General features: G+C 32.8%; 2 long non-coding RNA genes across 2 annotated transcripts in view; both read right to left on the bottom strand.

Moving 5' to 3' along the window:
- The window catches only part of LOC310642353, a 35,484-nt gene extending 24,120 nt beyond the window's left edge, over positions 1-11,364 (bottom strand). The window contains exon 1 of the long non-coding RNA XR_014492893.1: positions 11,255-11,364. This is a non-coding gene — a long non-coding RNA (uncharacterized lncRNA). The remainder of the gene's footprint in view (positions 1-11,254) is intronic.
- Positions 11,365-13,498: 2,134 nt separating this feature from the next.
- LOC310642354 overlaps positions 13,499-19,676 on the bottom strand; it is a 62,911-nt gene continuing 56,733 nt past the window's right edge. Inside the window, exon 4 of the long non-coding RNA XR_014492894.1 lies at positions 13,499-13,674. This is a non-coding gene — a long non-coding RNA (uncharacterized lncRNA). The remainder of the gene's footprint in view (positions 13,675-19,676) is intronic.

Below are 19,676 nucleotides of genomic sequence, written 5' to 3'. Positions count from 1 at the left end.
GAGCTTCTTTCTGTATATGCCCAATTTGATTTGTCCAAACTTCAATGAAGGATTTTAATCATATTTCATTTGGACAACTATAATTAAAACTAATGGTATAATAATAAATTATTTTTACCATATTTTCTCTTTATTAAAGCAGTATTGCAGAGAAAAAGGGTGTGGGTAGCATAATGCAAAACTATGACTTGATATGTTCAACTAAATGAAGTCAACAGTACTCACTGGTATCCAGTGTAGCTAGGATCACTGTTGATAATTACTGTCCTCACTGTAATGTGCATAGTTCTTCTTTCCCTATTTAGTATTCCAACTGATAGCAAGAGTTGAATCTAGACACCCTTATAATACTCATCAATGACTTTGATACATGTGAATGATACTAATATTTGAATATGTTTAGAAAACTAAATTAAATGATTTCATAAATAACTCTCTTTTGCGCTTGCCATGGTATTTCTAAGGTTAAAAAATCATGGAATTAGTAGAACATGATTTCATCAGTTTCTTTTATTGTAAACTTGAGTTACTCATAGGCAACACTGAATCCTTCATACTGTTGAAAGATCTAGAAATATTTTTCAAAATGCCACAAATATCTTCACAATATCAGCACTATATAATTCAAGACAAAATGCTTATAAATACTGCCGCTCTGAGCACTGCATTATGAAGTACAACCAAATATAATTAGGTTCAGGATCAAATGTCTGGCTTTTGTAAAGTAATATTTATATATTACGATATCAATATGACATAATTAAGATACTTGAGTTAATCTAATTTAAATAGATTTTTACATCAGAAAGATTTATTTTAAAAGTGACTGTCCCCCATTTCAGCAACTTTTTGCATGGCTTCAACAAGTTCCCTTCGATATGTAATCAACAGGAAAGGTATTTCTCAGATAGAGAACCAGTTTATTGTAATGGTTAAGTCTCCAATCTAGAAAACCCGAGATGGTATTCTAGTTCCAGTTTAGGCAGGAAGCCAGCTAGGTAACCTTGGGCTAGCCCCTCTCTGTCAGGCCTAGAAATGAGACAACAGCAAAGCACATTTGAAATCTTGGGGAAAAAAAACCTGGAGGGACACGTGCACACTGACTCAAAGGCACAAAACAAAGAAACAAAAAAAGATAATTTCAGAATTACTAAAGGTAGTAAATTTACAAGATACAAGATTTGCAAGTGTAGAAAAACAATTTGTTTAATTTGGCAGAGTAGCAAACATACAATGGGCTGTTCTCTATTTTATGCATGAACATGCACGGGACATACATACACAGGGTCTACATTATCAGTATAAGAGTAGTCACGTTAATACTAAAAATAACTCATAAGAAGCCCACCCAAATCCCATCTGCTCTCATAAATTATTTTTTAAGAAATCATATGTAATATAGACATTTTTGTCTGCATATCATAAAGCCGACATATCCAAGCTTTCATTAAAAAGGCCTTGGGATGTGACTTGAATAACAATGTGTCTCAGCTAATTAGTATTTTCAGTTCAGTATATTCACTTTTAGACATATTGCTGTTTGCACATAGTAATTTAGGTAAACAGATCCCTTCCACAGCTGCATCAATTAACACTGCTAATCAAAACTGAATTCAGGTAATTAGGCACATTTATGCAAAAGTCTGCAATTTGGGGGGGGGGAAGCTAGATTCTATAGTAAAAGTTCACAAAGTAGGAATATCTTTTTGCAAATAAAATGTAGAACAAAGGTAATTTAGCCAAAATGTAAATGAACTGCAGATTCAGAACAAGTATATAAATTATGTATTAATCATTATCTGGCCTATATTCTCAGAAATTTTATGAATTTTAATATAATTATTCACAGTATTATGAGATTCACACAAGAACAAAGATGTTCTTAGAAAGCAGAACATTCAAGGTTAATGTACCTACAATAAATAAAATATCCTATTTCATCGAGCCATCCCACGCAGTCAAGTAGGTAGGATGTGTTGTGAATTTCAACTGTCATGTTCTAGGAAGAGAGACTTCTCTGTTACTGTCCCCACCCTATGGAACATCTTGCCCCAGAAGCAATGCACCCCCCCACTCTTCTAGCTTTCTGGAAGAGGGTTAAGATGTAGCTCTGCTGACTGGCAGAGGGGTCTAAGAGTGGGAAGGTTTTATATATATAAACCAAATATATATAAAACCGTACCACTAGTAGACCCCTCTGCCAGTACTTTGTTGATAAAATTTGGTACATTCCATTCAATTGTTCTGAATACCTCTGCAGAACAGTATTTAATATTCATGCTTTTACTAGGTTTATATCCTCATTGAGAAGCTCAAGGTGGAAACCTGATGCTGCTTTCTCCATTTCTTGCCACAGCAACAATCCTGATGGGTGGGTTAGATTGAGAATAAATCAGCTTTCAGGGTTTAGGATAAACCAAAATCTGCTTCCCTTCAATGCCAGTCCAATACCTTAACAACTACACCACTCCATATTCTTCCCTTACATGATTTTCCCTTAACCAAAATTTATGTTTCCATGCATTAAAAAAGAGAGCAATAAGATTCAAGATCTGGAAGGAAATAAAAACCAATCAGTTTTGGAAGATTCTCAGAGGTAAATTGGGTAAAAATACAAAGAGAGACAGAGTCTCCTTTTTCATTATTATTTTACCTTCCTTAAGAAACTAAGAAGTATTACAAAATTGCAATTACACCGTTAACTGTGCAATTGGATCAGCAACTCGTCATTAAGTGAAGCAGTCACCAAATAAAATCTGACTGTGCTTATGATCTTACTTCGTTTTCCCTTGCCTTACACACCTGCAAAGATTGCAAATGTGAGGATTAGTCACAAAGTTACTTTTTCACCAGTCGTAATTGCAAATGGTTGCTAAATGAGGCAGTCACTAAATAAGGACTACCTGCAATGAAAAAGGAAAGTACTGTAGAAGTATTGTGACTGATTTCCTTTTAGCTCAACTGCATGGAAACTTATTATAAGCTCTTTTAGACAGACCAGATCAAAAAATCAATTCCTTAGAAAGGTTAAAAGTACTTTTATTTATTTTATTATCTACTTTTTGACAATAATAACCAAGTCTCATTGTGATTTACTTCCATTCTTTTCTTATACTCCATTGAATTAAAGGGGTATTAACCTGAGCTGCTTCCAAATATTATCTCATTTCTCGTGATTTAAAAGATGTTTTAGCCTCTTTATCTAAGCAACAATTCTTGCTTCTTCCATCAAGTTGATCTTCTTTATGCTCTACACTTGTATCGTGTGTATGTGAATAACTCCAAATGCTACTGAATCTAAATAGCACCCCAATCATGATACCTTGGATAAATTCACTTCAGAAACGTAAGTTTGGACAATTATAAAAATTGAAGATAAGACAAAAAAAGACCAGTAGAAGTCATTATGGTTAGATACTTCACTAGATACTATGATTGAAATCATGAGCATAGATTTATAAACATTGAAAGAAAAGCCTGATTAACTGTTGTCCCTTGAATCCAAAGATTGGAAGCAACTGAACAACAACTTATCACAATTTCTTATAATGAGAGAACACCCATTTACAGTGCAATACTGACCGAATCTTCCTGCCAACGGTTTCAGAAACCATTGTCAACTAGCCAATTTGTCACCTGGCCTTCTTTAAATATTTAAATACAAGAAATAGATAATGACCTTATGCTGTATCATTATTATAATCAAAGCTAAGTAGTTCACAATTCATGCTGACAATTATTCCTTAATTATTCCATCTTCCTCTAGGCAGCTCAGGGTAAGTTGCATTAGTTTTTACTTTGCCATAAATAACAAAATAGATTTTCTCACCCCAAGCCAGGATAAAGAGTTGGCTGAGACTCCAGCAAGATCACCGAGCAAAACAACCCATTAGAATGAGTACTTGAACTTGCCTCTGAGGTTCTTCCTGATATTCTTGTCATACTATCTACGTGTCAGGGATCGCACTGTTATTACTATTACTTTGTTTTGTTATTGTCATAATCTGCATTATTCCATTTAAACCAATGAGGTTACAGAATAAAGTAAATAAAAATGTTTATTTATTTCAACTCAAAGAGTGATTTTGGTCAGCATACATTGGTTAATATCACAGTAATAATATATAACATATACTATCATGATTAAAACAATTCCCAAAACAAAAAGGCACATCAGCAGTAGCATTCGCCCAAATGCCAGGACAACAGGGAGAAATGCTAATAGAGTGGAGGCCATCTAGATGTCTGGGGAGGGTGCAGCCATGGAGAAGGCATGGTTTGAAGACATAGTCTGATATGCATCTTTAATTATTCCAATTTTATTGATATAAGTATAAACTACCCTAATTCTTAGGCTAAACAACTAACATTTTACACATAATGATGTATTGTAATTGCATGTCTTTCTAGTCCTGCTACAACTTTGTGGCAAGCTTGTTACTAATTCACTTATCTTTTCATCTCACAGAAAAGTAATGTCTGCAATGATAAAATATGCTTAATATTTCCATTCAGGAATATTTACACAGTATGTTGCTGGGAAAAAATGCCCCCATGTGTTACAAACACACAGTAGCTTGACTGCTTGGTATTAATGCCTCATAATGTAGGATTAACTCTATTTAACCAAAATTGTAACTAAGACATGGAATGCTGCATTAAAAATTTTCACATTTCTAACCATCATAATTTTCACTACAGGTGAAAATAAATTTAAGGGCAGAATTATCTTCAGCCTTTTATGCACAAGATTTTACAATATTTCCACATGTTATAAAGTTTATATAAGAAAAAGCAGTGCACTTTTTCCTGAGGATACCTATACTTAAGTAGAGTGATTATAATATCAATGCACCTCACCAAAGTCATCTACTTATTATGGAAATGAAAAGGCAACAGACTAGTATTAAATACAAATATTTCAATTAAATTATATCATAATAGGAAAACAGCTCCACTTAAGTGTAGCTTATTGGCTTACAACGATCAGCAGGCAAAAGTAGGGTATAAGAGATAACAATACAATATGTCATCAGGGGAGTAAAAAAAAATCAACATGGTCCCACAATTGTGCAATTATAGCCCGATCACTTTTTTGTGTTGCCAGAAAGTGGGAAAGCTTCAATCACATGACTGCAGTGGCCGTTTTGACTTTTTAAACACGTACATCCACACACCCTGGAAAGGTAGAAAATAAGTTCAGCAAAGAAGGAATATCTACTCAAACATCTGGTTAAATATTTAGAAAAAAAACTCTAATCAAACAATCTCTGACTTCAACTTTCTCTTTTTTATTCATTACAATAAAATTTATATAATAGATGGATAGAGATAAATGTAATTTTTAGCACACTGAGTTATGTTCATGTTTAATTAGTCCAAAAATTAGAAAAAAGTGGGAGTAGGAACCTGTCAGTGACAAAGGCCTTTGTCAGATTGTAACTAGAATTCCACAGGGAGAATTCATGAAAAGTATTATTGATTTTTTAAAGAACAAATATTTAAAATGACTGCTATCCTTGGAAAATTCCTGTTCTCATAATAAATCGATATAAGCTTGAATTGATTTCTTTGTAAACAGCATGTCATTTTTTGTCATTAGCTGAACATAATCTGTATTTATTATTCTTTTACTTTACAAATTCTTATTCTTTTTCTTAAACTGTTCCTCTGAAAATTTTCAAGAAAAGATTTTGAGAATATTATCATTTATGCACCTTAGTGCTGGTATATATGCCCTCAATATTCCTTTACAAACTGAATGGGCTGTTTTCTTTTCTGAATAAACAACCATGATTTTACACACTAGAGAAACATTAGATGTTTCATCCCTCAGACCTAGAATTCTCCTTTTTTACCCTCTTTTTATATGTATAAAATTTGGCTTTCAGCAATAATAGAACAACAGCTTTTCCAGAAAAGGAAATATTTGAATAAATGATTTATATGTTTATTTAAATAAATGAAGCAAGCTGGCCAATCACATGAATCTTGTCAACTAGTCATGAATGTCCAATGGAATTGCACAAAACGTACAGTTCCCTTAAAATGCAATGCAGCTTCTGTAAAACAGTAGAGTGAACATTCCTGCTTCAGATGACCCTGATGTGTGGTGGTAGAAATGAGTCATGCAACAAAATAAAAGTATTATTTAGTCTAAAAATAGTAATTTGTTTGTTTGTTTATAGGGCTTGTCGGCCTACTGCTATCCAAATTTAGACACTTAAAACGGCAACATGATTTGAAGCATTTTAACTTCACTTGAGTTCTGATTTTGGGATAAGATTTGAATGTCAGGCTAAATGATAATTCAATTATGGAGTTACCTATAAATATTGCCACACTATAGAAGTTATGAAACAGCTGCCAAACCTTTAGTATACTTTACTAGGGAATTATCTTTTTCAGGAAATAACAAATTTATGTACTCTTCTGTCCTCCCTTTGAAATTGGCCAGGTCAGGAAACAGATTCCACAAAGACTATTGGTATTCTGTTTTATTACTGTAGTAATACAGTAATAGAATTTTGAAAGCCTGACGGTCCTGTCCCCTCTCTTATATGAAAAGAATAAAGCAGGAAAATCTTGAGTTTCTTTCTTTCTTCCTCTTTTTCAGACCTAGGCTGATATTTACATCATGTTTTTGTATACGCTCAAGTTTTTCTCTGTATTACTCTACTCCTTTCGACATACAATTCTATCCAACTGTGGTATTCTCAGAGCTATGTGCAAGGGATAGAATATGGAATATGTCTTTCAGTGGTTCCAGTTGCATCTAATTACAGGGGATAGAATTATTTGAGCCCTTATTTACTGCAATGCGGGGTGCTCTACTACTTTTCCATCTTTCCTATATTATACAATATCTGTATGATATTTATTTGCTTAATTATATGTCAATTTTTATGGCTGCCCATCTCAAATGTATAATTTTAAATAGTTAACAGAAGCTAAAAGTACCATATAAAAGCACATAAGATTAATACATACATAATTTGCATACGTAATTACATAACACATACATAATAAGCAGGCAAGGTGAAAACCAAAACAACTACCAAATAAATCAGTACAAGTGTTGTACTAGCTCTGTCACACATCTGGATCCCCAAGCTTCGTGATACAACCCTGCCTTAAAAGCCTTGTGGAAAGCCAGCAGGATTGGGGCTAAAGTAATGTACAGGGGATTGTGCTCCAAAAAGTGAATGCCACAAGAGAAAGACTATTTTTCCAGGTTTTGCCAAATGACACTGACTGATAGATGGGACCTGTAGTATGGCTCTCCTGAACCTAATGGGACAGGTAGATACAATCAGCCCTCTGCCAAGAATTACCATTCCTTACCATAATTAGTAAAGGTAAAGGTTCCCCCGCACATGCGTGATAGTCGTTTCCAACTCTAGGGGCTGGTGCTCATCTCCGTTTCAAAGCCGAAGAGCCAGCACTTGTCCAAGGACATCTCCATGGTCATGTGGCCGGCATGACTAGACGCCAAAGGTGCACGGAACACTGTTACCTTTCCACCGTAGTGGTCCCTATTTTTCTACTTGCATTTTTACGTGCTTTCGAACTGCTAGGTTGTCAGAAGCTGGGACGAGTAACAGGCACTCACTCTGTTACGCGGCACTCGGGATTCGACCCGCCAAACTGCCGACCATCTGATCAACAAGCTCAGAGTCCTAACCCAATGAGCCACCGCATCCCTTTTACTTTTACCATAATTACCAGCATGTTAAACTGAATCCAGAAATATACTGGCAACCTACATAGCTTTTTGAGCACAAGTGTATTATGTGCTGATTGAGGAATGCACATAACTAACTGCCTACTGCATTCTGTAACTGCTGCCCAGGTAAAGCATTCTGCAGTTTGGGAGATAATTAAGGTGCCAGTAACTGTAAGCCCAGCCTCCCACTCCAGAAACAGATGTAAAATGATATGAAGTTGTACAAAAGCCCTCCTGGCCATGATTAACACCTGCTCCTCAAACAGGAGCCATGAGTCCAGAGAACCTCCAAACTGTGCAATACATCTGCTTGGTACTGTAACCCTAGCTAGAAATAAAGATGGAAAATTCCTGGTGGTTCCTAATATGCAGAGCTAGTCAGTCTTGCTCAGGTTAAGTTGAAGCCTGTTCTTCCTATTCAAACTCCCCCAGCCTCTATACACTAAAACAGAACTTGCATGCAATCATTTTATTGATCAGGAGCAGAGATATAAAGTTGGGTACCATCAATATACTGAAATTGCTGGGAAACTCTAGCTGTCAATTTGGGTTAGATGCCATTTACATGATTAAATGGCTTGATTAAATAAAAGATGTATCCCTCGGGTAAGTTAATGGAACTATACTGGCCCTCAATTCATATGACTTTTTTTACATTCTTATAATCTGCCACTATACATGTTTCTCATTAGCACTTATTAATTTAATATTCCTCTTTTCTTTCAGAAAGTCAAGGCAATATATATACTGCTCTGTCCTCCTAATTTTCATAGCAGCAACTCTATGAGGTAGGTTGGGCTTTGATATAGTAATTGGCTCAAAGTTATCTAGTAACTGATGTTGGATTAGAACCTGGGTCTACCCTGATGCTAGTCCAATACCTTCAATATTATGTCACATTGGCTGTCAGTCATAATATTTTAATCAATACATGGTACTTTTAGAAAAATGTTATAAAAGTGGAAAGTAAATAAACAATGTTGTAAACTTTTAGAAGTCAGGTTATATAGTACAAATCCATATGCTGAAGACAGTATGCATAAGAGGATACAAGAGGATAATCATGCTAGGTAGGATATACAGGAAATTATCAAAGTGCAATGATACTTTCATACTAAATGAAGTACAGAATAAGAACAGTTTTGAGTAGAATGGTATACATGATTAAAACTGTTAGAGCATATACACAAAGAAATATATAATTTTCTAACTTAAATGTAATTTCTCAAGGTTTTTAAAATAAAAAGTGAATATTTGGGGAAAACAGTTATAAATTAGGATTGGTAAAAAAAAATCATATCAGTGGTCTTACTCATGTTCAATCAGAAATAAGCTTGCAGAATTCAGTGAATTTTATTTCAAGAAAATAAACACAAGCAGTACAGTTTAATTAACCAGGAATCTAATTATTTGGATTAATTGTGGAACCTATGCTCTTCTGCACTTCCACAAGTCATTGGATTCAATGTTGCTACTTTCCAGAGCAATAAATTGATCTCATGTTAAAATATGATGCTAATATAAACTTCAAAGCATGCATTTTTCTTACTTCAGTAAGAAATGCAATTTAACCACTTTTACAGCAAGTTAGTTTCCTACCTCTGTCGTATTTTATGGAATCCTGTAAGAAGATTTTTTTTTCTCCTGAGAGGGTATTTTAAGAGTGAATGGAAGGACTAGGTAGAAGATAGCTGCCACCTTAGGCTGTTTAACATTTACACAACAATAGCAAGTACTGCTCTACCTTGGCAAAAGGTAGGAATTCAACTTTGATGAAAGAGAGAAATAAATTGTAAAGGGCAGAAGACTGCATATTTATTACTATTTTAATGGCATTAATATGTTTTAAACAATAGAAACTAAGCATTCAGTGACGTTAACACCGATATTAAAGTTGGCTCACAACTGCTATTTCTAACCTTTAAAATGGGGATCTTTGTTTTGTAATAAACATAAAGAGCAGAATTTTCTGTTTCATCAATGAAAAAAATAGTTGTACAGCTGAACTGGACAGGCCTATCTTATGCATCTATCAATATCTTCCTCCAATTTATTTTACTGACTGAAATGCATCTTCTGCTGAGTAGACTGCTACAGACATTAAAGTTACTGGGATCAAATTATTGTCTTGTTTGAAAAAAAATAACAATCCTTATACATGATAAAATGAAGTTTCCATTATCTAGCTTTCTTCTGATTTGTTTCTTGTTTTCTCTTCTAGGCACTCTGATACACTGCTTTTCTATCAATCCCAAAACACAAGTTAAACTGTGGCTTCCTACAGTACTTAATGTTTCACTCTGTTTTATAAAAATGCTGTTTTGCTATGAGCAAGAAAAAGTTTATTCTGAAATGATCCAATTCAACAAACATTTTCTATAATTTTATTTAAAAACTTCCTCTTTGTGGACTTAATGATGAATTTGTTGTTCCAAATTACATACAGCAATAAGTCAACATGACTTTTCATTTGTTAGCTGTGTACCAGATTTTTTATAATAATAATAATAATAATAAAGAAGTAATTAAAGCACTTCAACATTTAAAACTGTCCAATGAATAAAGCTGATTAATTCAGGAGAAGTTTATCAGTAATACTACACCATGTTGCACAGGTAATAATTAGAGGTTTAAAGATTATGAGGACGTCTATACAAAACATAGAGTATTCCTGGAAAAAAAAATTGATTGTATACAGTGGCAAACTTGTTTTAGCTGAATTTGGAAATAATTTTCAAATATTTTAATATTTTGAAAAAGCATTAGATTTAGAAAAAAATGTGGAATAATAATACAGAAAATACTGGCCTTTTTAAAGTAAAGTACAGCAAAAATCTAGTCAGTGAGTTTCACACCCAACACAATCACCTCCTTGTATCTTTAACATCCTTTTTACTTTAAATTGAAAACTAGGAACGTGGACATGAATTCATGTTCAAGATATTATAAAATTCATCTAAGAATAATTCCAAAGTTTAATAAATAATAAGATAGTTCTGACTGATTATGAACCTTTGATAAATTAAACTAAATATATAAATAGGTCACAAATCCAATATACTGTAGATTGAATACAATGAAAATATTATAGTGATATTTCTGCAAAAAAAATGATAAGGTTCTTCATATAACTCTTCCTATTAAAAATGTAAAGTACTAAAATGTCATATTGTCAATGCCTCAAAACCTCAAAATTTTACATCATAATCAAAATTGTAGAAATATAATTAATATAAAAATTATTAGACCTCTTCCTAGCCTTTATATATAAATAACAAAAATCAATGCACACATATGAGTATCAGGGAAATTTTATATATGCTTTGTTTGCTTAAGCCTTTCTGAATTCAATAGTATTTATTCATGTAAATATAAAACTACATTTTAAACTTCTTTCTATGCTACATTTTGATATCATGTAGTAACTTCAGAGACTGCTATTAAAACATATAAAATATTTTCCTGTTTAGGCTATCAATGACCAATAACACAAGAACACAGTATAACAAATAACACTTTTCATCTTACCTATTTTTAATCGTTTCGGCCACAGTACTGAAATTCCTTTGCAGGTAACTTTTCCGAATTCTAGAAAGTAATTTTGGTGTTTAAAGTAACACGGCTCAGTCTGTGCCATAGTCCTTTGTATTATACTATCTTCTTACTGACATAAAGAAGAAAAAAGGAAAATTAAAATATCTTTAAAAACTTGATCATAAACATTTGTTTCTTGTATCTAAAAATTATATTGAGCTCATTTCTTTGGAATTGGGTTTTAATTTCTGGAAGCTTAATCAAAGGTTCATCAAACTTTAATCACAAATAAAAATTGCACATTGTCTCATCTGGGGAACCTTTATTATATTATTATTACAATGTCAAATAACATATTGCTAATCTGATAATGTGTATATTAGCACATTCGCTGTTAACATATTCCTAAAAGTTATTATTTCCTCTGAAACTATTACAAGTTCACTGCCGCTACCCCTAAAACAGTCCTATTAAAAGTCAAAAACATTTGCTGTGACACTATTATTTATTTATTTAAAACATTTATATAGCCTCCCATCTTATATTGAACTATGTACAGCTCCCTATCAACAATTAAAACATTATCAATAATGAAACAACATAATACGTAAGCATATTAAAACCATAAACATTAAAAAACCTGACACAAAAGTTAAACTTCCAATATACAATCCCTCACAAAATCCTACTACCCACCTCCCTTTTTAATATTCCTTTTATAATCCATACAGTTACTTGGTTTTCCAGCTGAATTTTAAAAACACATTAAATTTCATTTACTTGAAATATTATGGGTGTGCTGATTAAAGCAACAATATTCTAGCTACTTACCGTATGTTTTTCCTTCTATTTGAAATTTGCATCACTAATCTGTTTTCCCTTATTCTATTTATACAATTCTTTGTTCCAGGCAGAACAAAGTATTGATTTGCTTAAACCAAAGCCAAACAATAAAAATGTCAAGGAAGGTTAAAATTATTGTCTAATGATGATATGAAAGAATATTTCTGATTAGGGCAATTTTATAAAAAGGCTGAGAAAAGGCAAACTGCTAGGCACCACTTTTAATTATTTTCTTTATAAATTTGATCAAACAATGTAAAATTAATTGAATTTTACTTAAAGATACTGTTATATTTTAATTTTTAAAATATTGAATGGGCTATGTTTATATTCAATAGCAACTTCTATTTTTTTATTGCAAACAGAGTAAACAAAGTATAAAAAAGAATAATTTTCAGATATATATTTGTTATGACAACAATCTTCCATCACACCATTACATATTTAGTTAAACTGTATCCCTATAGGTACATGTTTCATTAAATGTATAATTTAATTCTAATAATAATAATTCACAATTATCAGCCAGTCAAATCAAGATTTCTTTTTCCACATGCTTCATTAAATCTAAGCTGCAGAAATGTATAGGATTTAAATGTTTTCCTATTAGTATTTTCCATGTGCTGTTCTATAAGCCAGCTATTGTTTCCTTTGTCTTTTTTTTTTACAATTTCACATTCTTTATCTTTCTCTTTGTTATATGAGGCATGGACATACACATCACTGTAAATATTCCCTGTCATATATTGGAATGGCAATATCACAGGTACTCCAGGGACAACCGTGTGAGCAAATAAAGCTTACAAAACACACACACACACACACACGCACGCACACACACACTCCAACAAAGAAAGAACCCAGTAGAGTATTTTTTTTCACCAGTAAAACATATAAAGATTTCAGATCAAGTAATGAGATGCCTGGATATTTCCTAAATGATCTGGGGAATTTAGAGTCAGGATTGTAAATCAGATATTGTTAGAAACTTTCATAACCATAGTCAAGTGCCTAAATATATATACCAGAGAACATCCCTCAGCATACTACAAATAGGCACTGACTATATTTTCATGTTTATTTTATGTTACTTTTTTTACATGACACATTCTAAGAAAACATGGAAACCCTAGAGAATATGCTTGTAATTAGAGGGAGATCGAATAACCATGGCAACAATTACCACATTCGCAACTGTTTTTAAAAAATAATTTCACAACATAATTAACAATGGTAACTATGCAGATAGTAAACATCAAGAAAGCATCAAATACTAATGGAGTTATATCAAATGACATCTTGAAAAAGAAAACTAAAATCTCTCTCTATATGGAAAATGCAGTTCAGAAACAAAGCACATACCATTATCCATTCAGGTGATCTACTTCTTATTCTGCCCACATAGTTCTGCAGCTCCATTAGTCCAAAAGTCGACTTTGCCCTGCTTCTGATCTTTATGGGTAACAACAGCATCACACTGTTGGCAATTTTTTTCGATTAAACTTCTCAGACACGGTAGCAACTTTGTTAATTATGATATTAGGCAGCTGGCGGGCACGATCAATCATCCACTATAAGAAAGCCAGACAACGAGACATCTAATCATTGCAACCAGAGCAGATAAATTTTGTTCCTTTCTTATACGTGTCAGAGATTCTATCCCTCCTGACCCCTGAACACTGCCATCGACTGTCAAATTTAGATTCAGCAAGCTCCCAGCTTTTCTTTATCCCTGCCTTAGATCTGAAAGTCCTGGTTATCAGGAAGACAAGCGTCACCAGCTGTCTCAGAGCAGGAAGGCAATCAGGTGAATAGTACTTATTATCTTTCATTGCTTGCTAAGGAATGACAAGATTGATTTGGGACCAAGAGCATATCCGTATCTCAAAAGCAGGCTTCAAGTTCAAACTATGATGCATATGTAAACCTCTACTGAGAGATTTCAAGTCTAACCTTATTACTAAAACATACTTAAAAATTAGGAATTAGACAGAACCACTTGAACATCTAGACAATTCCCTTTAAATTATGACACAAGCTGTTCCCATTGACAAAATAGGTGTTCCAACGTCTACCCAGAGGTTGCCTTTCACAAATGGATAGTCTTAATTGGACCCGTTAAAATCTTCTCTGTAGATACCTTCTGTCTTAACTAGACTGTGAATTCTTACAAATGCAACAGGCACTACAATTCTATCTGCTACATTCCTAAATGGATGTTATGTGTTAGTAATATTTTATTGTTAATCCTGAAATTGCAAAATATATTGCTTATTTGAAATAGGAAGGAAGATAGATATTGCTAGGTTCTGATAGAAAAATTATCAATAAAAATAAAATATACATTCAGTAAAACAGATGATAATTTTAAAATGTAAAAAAGACTACACTAGGTTATGTTAAAATAACTAAAAGCAAAACACCTTGAATAAGCAGGATGGTTCTACAGTACAGTACAAATTTTTCTTTTTGCTAATTAATATTAGCAGTTGTTTGAGGTGTTAAAAATTGACATTGTGAAGCTACACTTTAACATGTCATGATTGCAACAATAATTCACATTTTTTAATCAAAATATTTCTCAGTACTATATTTTCTCTTAAATAATTGTAAGGATTATGAGACAACCCATTTACTCAGAGTTGTCATAAAACTATTAAATTTATTATACTAATCTTGAGAATAATTAGAAGATGGGACAAGAATAAAAGAAGGAATGAAGGCAGAAAGATAAAAGAAATTCTTAAAAGAAGTTCTTACGTTACAAAGTAGACTAATGATGACATAGCATACAAGTATAAAATAGCTTCCTTCATCCCTAATTACTATTGTGAAATTATTAAATATAGGAATATTTATCTAATTTTTAAAAGCATATTAAATAATTCAGAAAAAATAAAGGACCATATAAATAAGTATTAATTTGAATTGACTTATCCCCATGGATAAAACTGTAGCCTAATTACACCAAATAACAATGTTTACTCATGTTAAGCCCCACTGAGGTGCTGTATTTTAACATTATACAAGACAACACGCTGCTTTCAAGAAAACCTTGTTCCATGTTTATTCTATTGTAGTATTTTTAAAAATGCATTCACTCATTGATGTTTGTCATTCATTTCTTCCCAATATTTTAACAAATTCAGTTTACATCATTGTAGTGCACACAGATGGCAGAACATATTTTACAAAAATCATTGCCACGTACAGCCTATATAGAATGAAGAAGAACTCACTGAAAACCTTTACTGCTGAAATATATGCATAATCAAGTACATATGGGGAAAAATAAATAGTACTCTCAAGAAAGTGAAGATGTTTTTAACAATAGAAATCTTGAAAAAAATTACACATAGAGCCAAAAGGATGGTATTACATTTCCAATGTTATGTCTCTATGATCCACAGGTGAAAAGTTAGTGCCTCAGAATTAGCATACGGTTAATTAAATAATGGCTTACTTATTATCTAAAATGTAAATAATCTGTAATCATCCTTTCCCAATTTGTAGCCTTCCATACATATTTCAATACAGTTCCCATAATACCCAGCCAGATATTTTATTAATAGTAGACACTTTACACAAAAAGTTCTTGAGATTTTTTTTGTACAAAAAAAGAGACCTCCATGCATGGGCGTCTAAGGGAAGGCCCAGGAAGGATAAATGATATCTGGACATAAGCGTATAAGGACAAGAGTTGTGTCATGTATATGTCATCATCTTGGTTAATTTTTGCTTTGCTGTGGACAATTGTTCCTCCATGATCTTTACTAGAGATCTGTCAATATTGACTGCAACTTGTCCAGGCTTATAATATGAAATATTCCTAAAATTCTTATTTATCAGGATAACCTGAGACAATCTGTCAAAATATCAGGTTGTAGTGCACTGAGAACATTGCTGTAACAAAAACTGTAGTATTCCCCATAAAATACATGCTATAATAGAATGGAACTAGTAGCTTCCTTTTGACCTTATTGCTGTCATCCTAATCCAGTCCTTTGGTTTCAGAAATCTAAAAATTGCAAGTGCAATTTGTGCATTGATTGCTTGATTTCTGTAAATGTCACAGTATCACAATTCCATCATCACACAGTGGAACTATGCATTGATCTCTATTAAATGTAGGGTGTCAAGCCTGACAATTAAGTGAAAATTCAACTGTCATTTATTATTCATGATCAACATTATCAAATATTAAGCCAAGTACCATAAGGTTCAGTCCAATACTATTCTACATTTTTAACAATTTGAATTGCAAAATTATACTGGAGAGTTAGATGAATCGTTTGAAAACAACAGAATAACATTTTACAAAAACAAAGAGTAGTTCTGCATTTAGGAAACAGGTATAGTTTGGGGGATGCTAGACTGGGTTATGATACTTGTAAATAAGACCTTGGAATAACAGTTATTTTCATACTGAGAATGAGTTAAATATGTGACATGACTGGAAAAAACCAGGTTGTATCAACAGAAATATTATTTCCAAATTATTGGAAAAACCTCATAATGAGTACTAGAAACAAAGTGCTCTGAAGAGAGATAAAAGAAATTAGGAATGCCTTGCTTTGATAAGAAAAGCATGCAAGGATATATGATGATAATACTTTCCAAATATCTGAAAGGATGTCACTGTTGAAATTCAAGAACTGTCGCTACTGCAGAATGAAAGACACAATAATGGATTTAAGTTATAGAAAAGCACTGCTATTTCAGTGTTAGAAAAATTCCCAAACAGTAAAACAGTTGAAAAATGGAACCCAATTACTCTGAGAAGTGATCGGTTCCTTCACTTGATTTATTCAAACAGAAGCTTGATAGTATCGACAGGAAAGCTTTAGTTTAAACTCCAGCACTGAGAAAATTGGATACAGTGATATAAAAAGCCCCTTCTCGATCTGTGATTCTGTAATTCTTCTAATCTGTATTTAGCAAATGACATTCAGTATGCAATACTATATACTTTTAAATACAACGTAAATTGCTTACTAACAGGTGAAGGCAAAGCCTCAAAATTCCATTAGAAAGTCCTACAAGAGAAGAAATAATGTTACAGAGGAACTGAGGGAGGGATTCCATTGGTCTGGAGTTCTCAGCTGCATTAATTGCATGGAAATACTGGTTTCCCATTCAATGGGTTTCAATCGCACATTTATTCAACATTATAGCCATGTTAGAAATTGTTCACTAATTTAATGCATCCATAACAAGGAGAATTATCCCATATTCATTATTCATGTTACTGAAACAATATATTTAATTATATTGAATTTAGGCTTTTACTCTGAAAATACTATTTTTAAAAAAATGTCCCAATAATCAGTGAATTTATATTTGCAATTTGGAGATGAATGCTTCAAAATTTCTAAGGAGCAATAAATGTCAAATCACTATTTACTATAATGAATATTGCTAAATATTAATCCTAAACTAAAAAATATTCTGAGACAAATGCCAGTATAAGCTCATTAATTAGTATGCTATAGTACACAACTATACTAGGATCGGAAAATTTTTTATCTACCTGTATCAGTATAGACATTTAAAACTCATATACATATGTGCATAGGCACAGATACATACACCTGCCCTCTGGTGAAACACAAACTTGCAAACCTGGACAATTACTATGCAGTAACAGTATTTCTAAGAGCCCATTTGGTATAGAGGCTAAAGGCATCAAGCTAGAAAGCAGGAGAGGGTGAGTTCTAGTCCCACCTCAGGCACAAAGCCAACTGGGTGACCTTAGGCCTCTCTCTCTCAATCCTAGGAAGAAGGCAATGGCAAACCACTTCTGAAAAACTTTGGCAAGAAAACCACAGGGACTTATCTATGCAGTCTCCAATTTTCAGACACAACTGAATAGAAGAAGAAAAACAACAACCATATTGCTACTACAAAAAATTACCGGTTTATTCTGATCATTTGCTTCAGTAAAAATGTGTGAAATATCTGTATCTATCCATTTGCTTTGTTCATAATTTTGATTTTACGGACTTATATTGCATGTATCAGCTACATTCCTTAATCTATTATTTTGGCATGAATGGAAAAAGACTTCCACTTGTTTACCAATTCACCACTGGTTTGCATTGAAAGCATAGAAAGGAAGTGTACTACAGTGGTAATGATGTTGGAGTACAATTGGAGATATCAGGTTCAAGTTCTTTCTTGCCCATAAAAGGGCACTGGTAACTTTAAACCAGTAGCTATCTCTTTGATCAAATTATCTGTTAGAGCTATTGTAATGGTAAAATCTAGAAGAGGGAAGTTTGAACTTCTTTAAGAAAAGGAAGGATTTTAGATGTGCTCAAAAGTATTGCCATAAGATTTAACTCTAACTTCTTATTCATGTAAGTCTTTTACTTTCACAAACCCATTTATAAGATTGCAGCAAGAAGGAAGAAAAGTTCTACTGTTGATCATATTTTATAACTTATTCTACTACATGGACCATTCTGCTGCAACTACATATATATTTTATTCGAAAGCAGAATGATGTGTCCTTGAGCTGAAGTTCTAATGTAAATCTGAAAGGAGACATCTGGAAATTTGCTATAAAATTCTGCTCCCAGCCCTTCAAGAAACCTTCAAAGCTGGATTCTTTCTAACAGATTATAAAACTGTACTACTGCCAATTTTTTTTAAAAAAAGAAATGTTGGCTTCAGTGCAAATAAAGAAAACTAGTGCCAATCTTCATATTTATTTGAAGCTGATGACTATCTCACCTCTATAAATTACATGGAATAATAGTATCAGTAACTGCAATAGATTCTAATTACAGAAGAAAAAGATCAGAATAAAGTGAATATAAACACTCAGATAACCAATTCTTTATTATAAGCTTTATAATTCAATAAACTGGATGCTCCGTACTCCACTGCTACAATTCTAAAATTATTAAGAACTTTCTTACATATAATAAACCTAATTGGTTTAAATACTCCAACAGTGCCCAAAACAAATGTATATGTCTATTGTGCATACATGTACTGAAAAAAGACCCAAATGAAACCAATATATATTTTGATAATAGTATATCAAACCTCTGTAATTAATTGTATATTTTAAGAAATGTTTCCTGTTCTCATGTAAACGTTTGGTTCCTGTAAAATGTTTATTCACAACAAACTTACATTTTTTAGCCATTTGGTATATTTTAAACTGCATACATATAAAATGATTACTGTTGTGAGATAAAGCAGAATAAATAAAATTGATGAATTCATATGAAAAAAGCTAAAATAAAGTGTGAGGAAAGAGAATGCATTAAGAAGAAAGATGAAACAGATGCAATACACTGGAAAGATCAAAGAGCTCCATCAATTCATTCTGAGTGTCAAAATCCAGCTGAGCGTCAGAGCCCTGCACACATAATAAGGAAGGTTGACTAAAATATAAGGATTAAACAGATGAGCAGTCTCCTGTGGATGTACGGCAGAGATCCTGCTGAGCCACTTGTAAAGACACTTTGGAATGGTACACCTGCTATTCTACAGTCAAGCCTACAGGAAAACCATCTGGAAATAAAATAGCTACTCATGCAGTAAAGACCTGCTTTCACAA

The sequence above is a fragment of the Vipera ursinii genome (assembly GCF_947247035.1).
Source record: "Vipera ursinii genome assembly, chromosome: 6".
Taxonomy (NCBI): domain Eukaryota; kingdom Metazoa; phylum Chordata; class Lepidosauria; order Squamata; family Viperidae; genus Vipera; species Vipera ursinii.
The sequence above is the reverse complement of the archived record's forward strand: the minus strand, read 5'-3'. Positions and strand labels throughout refer to the sequence as shown.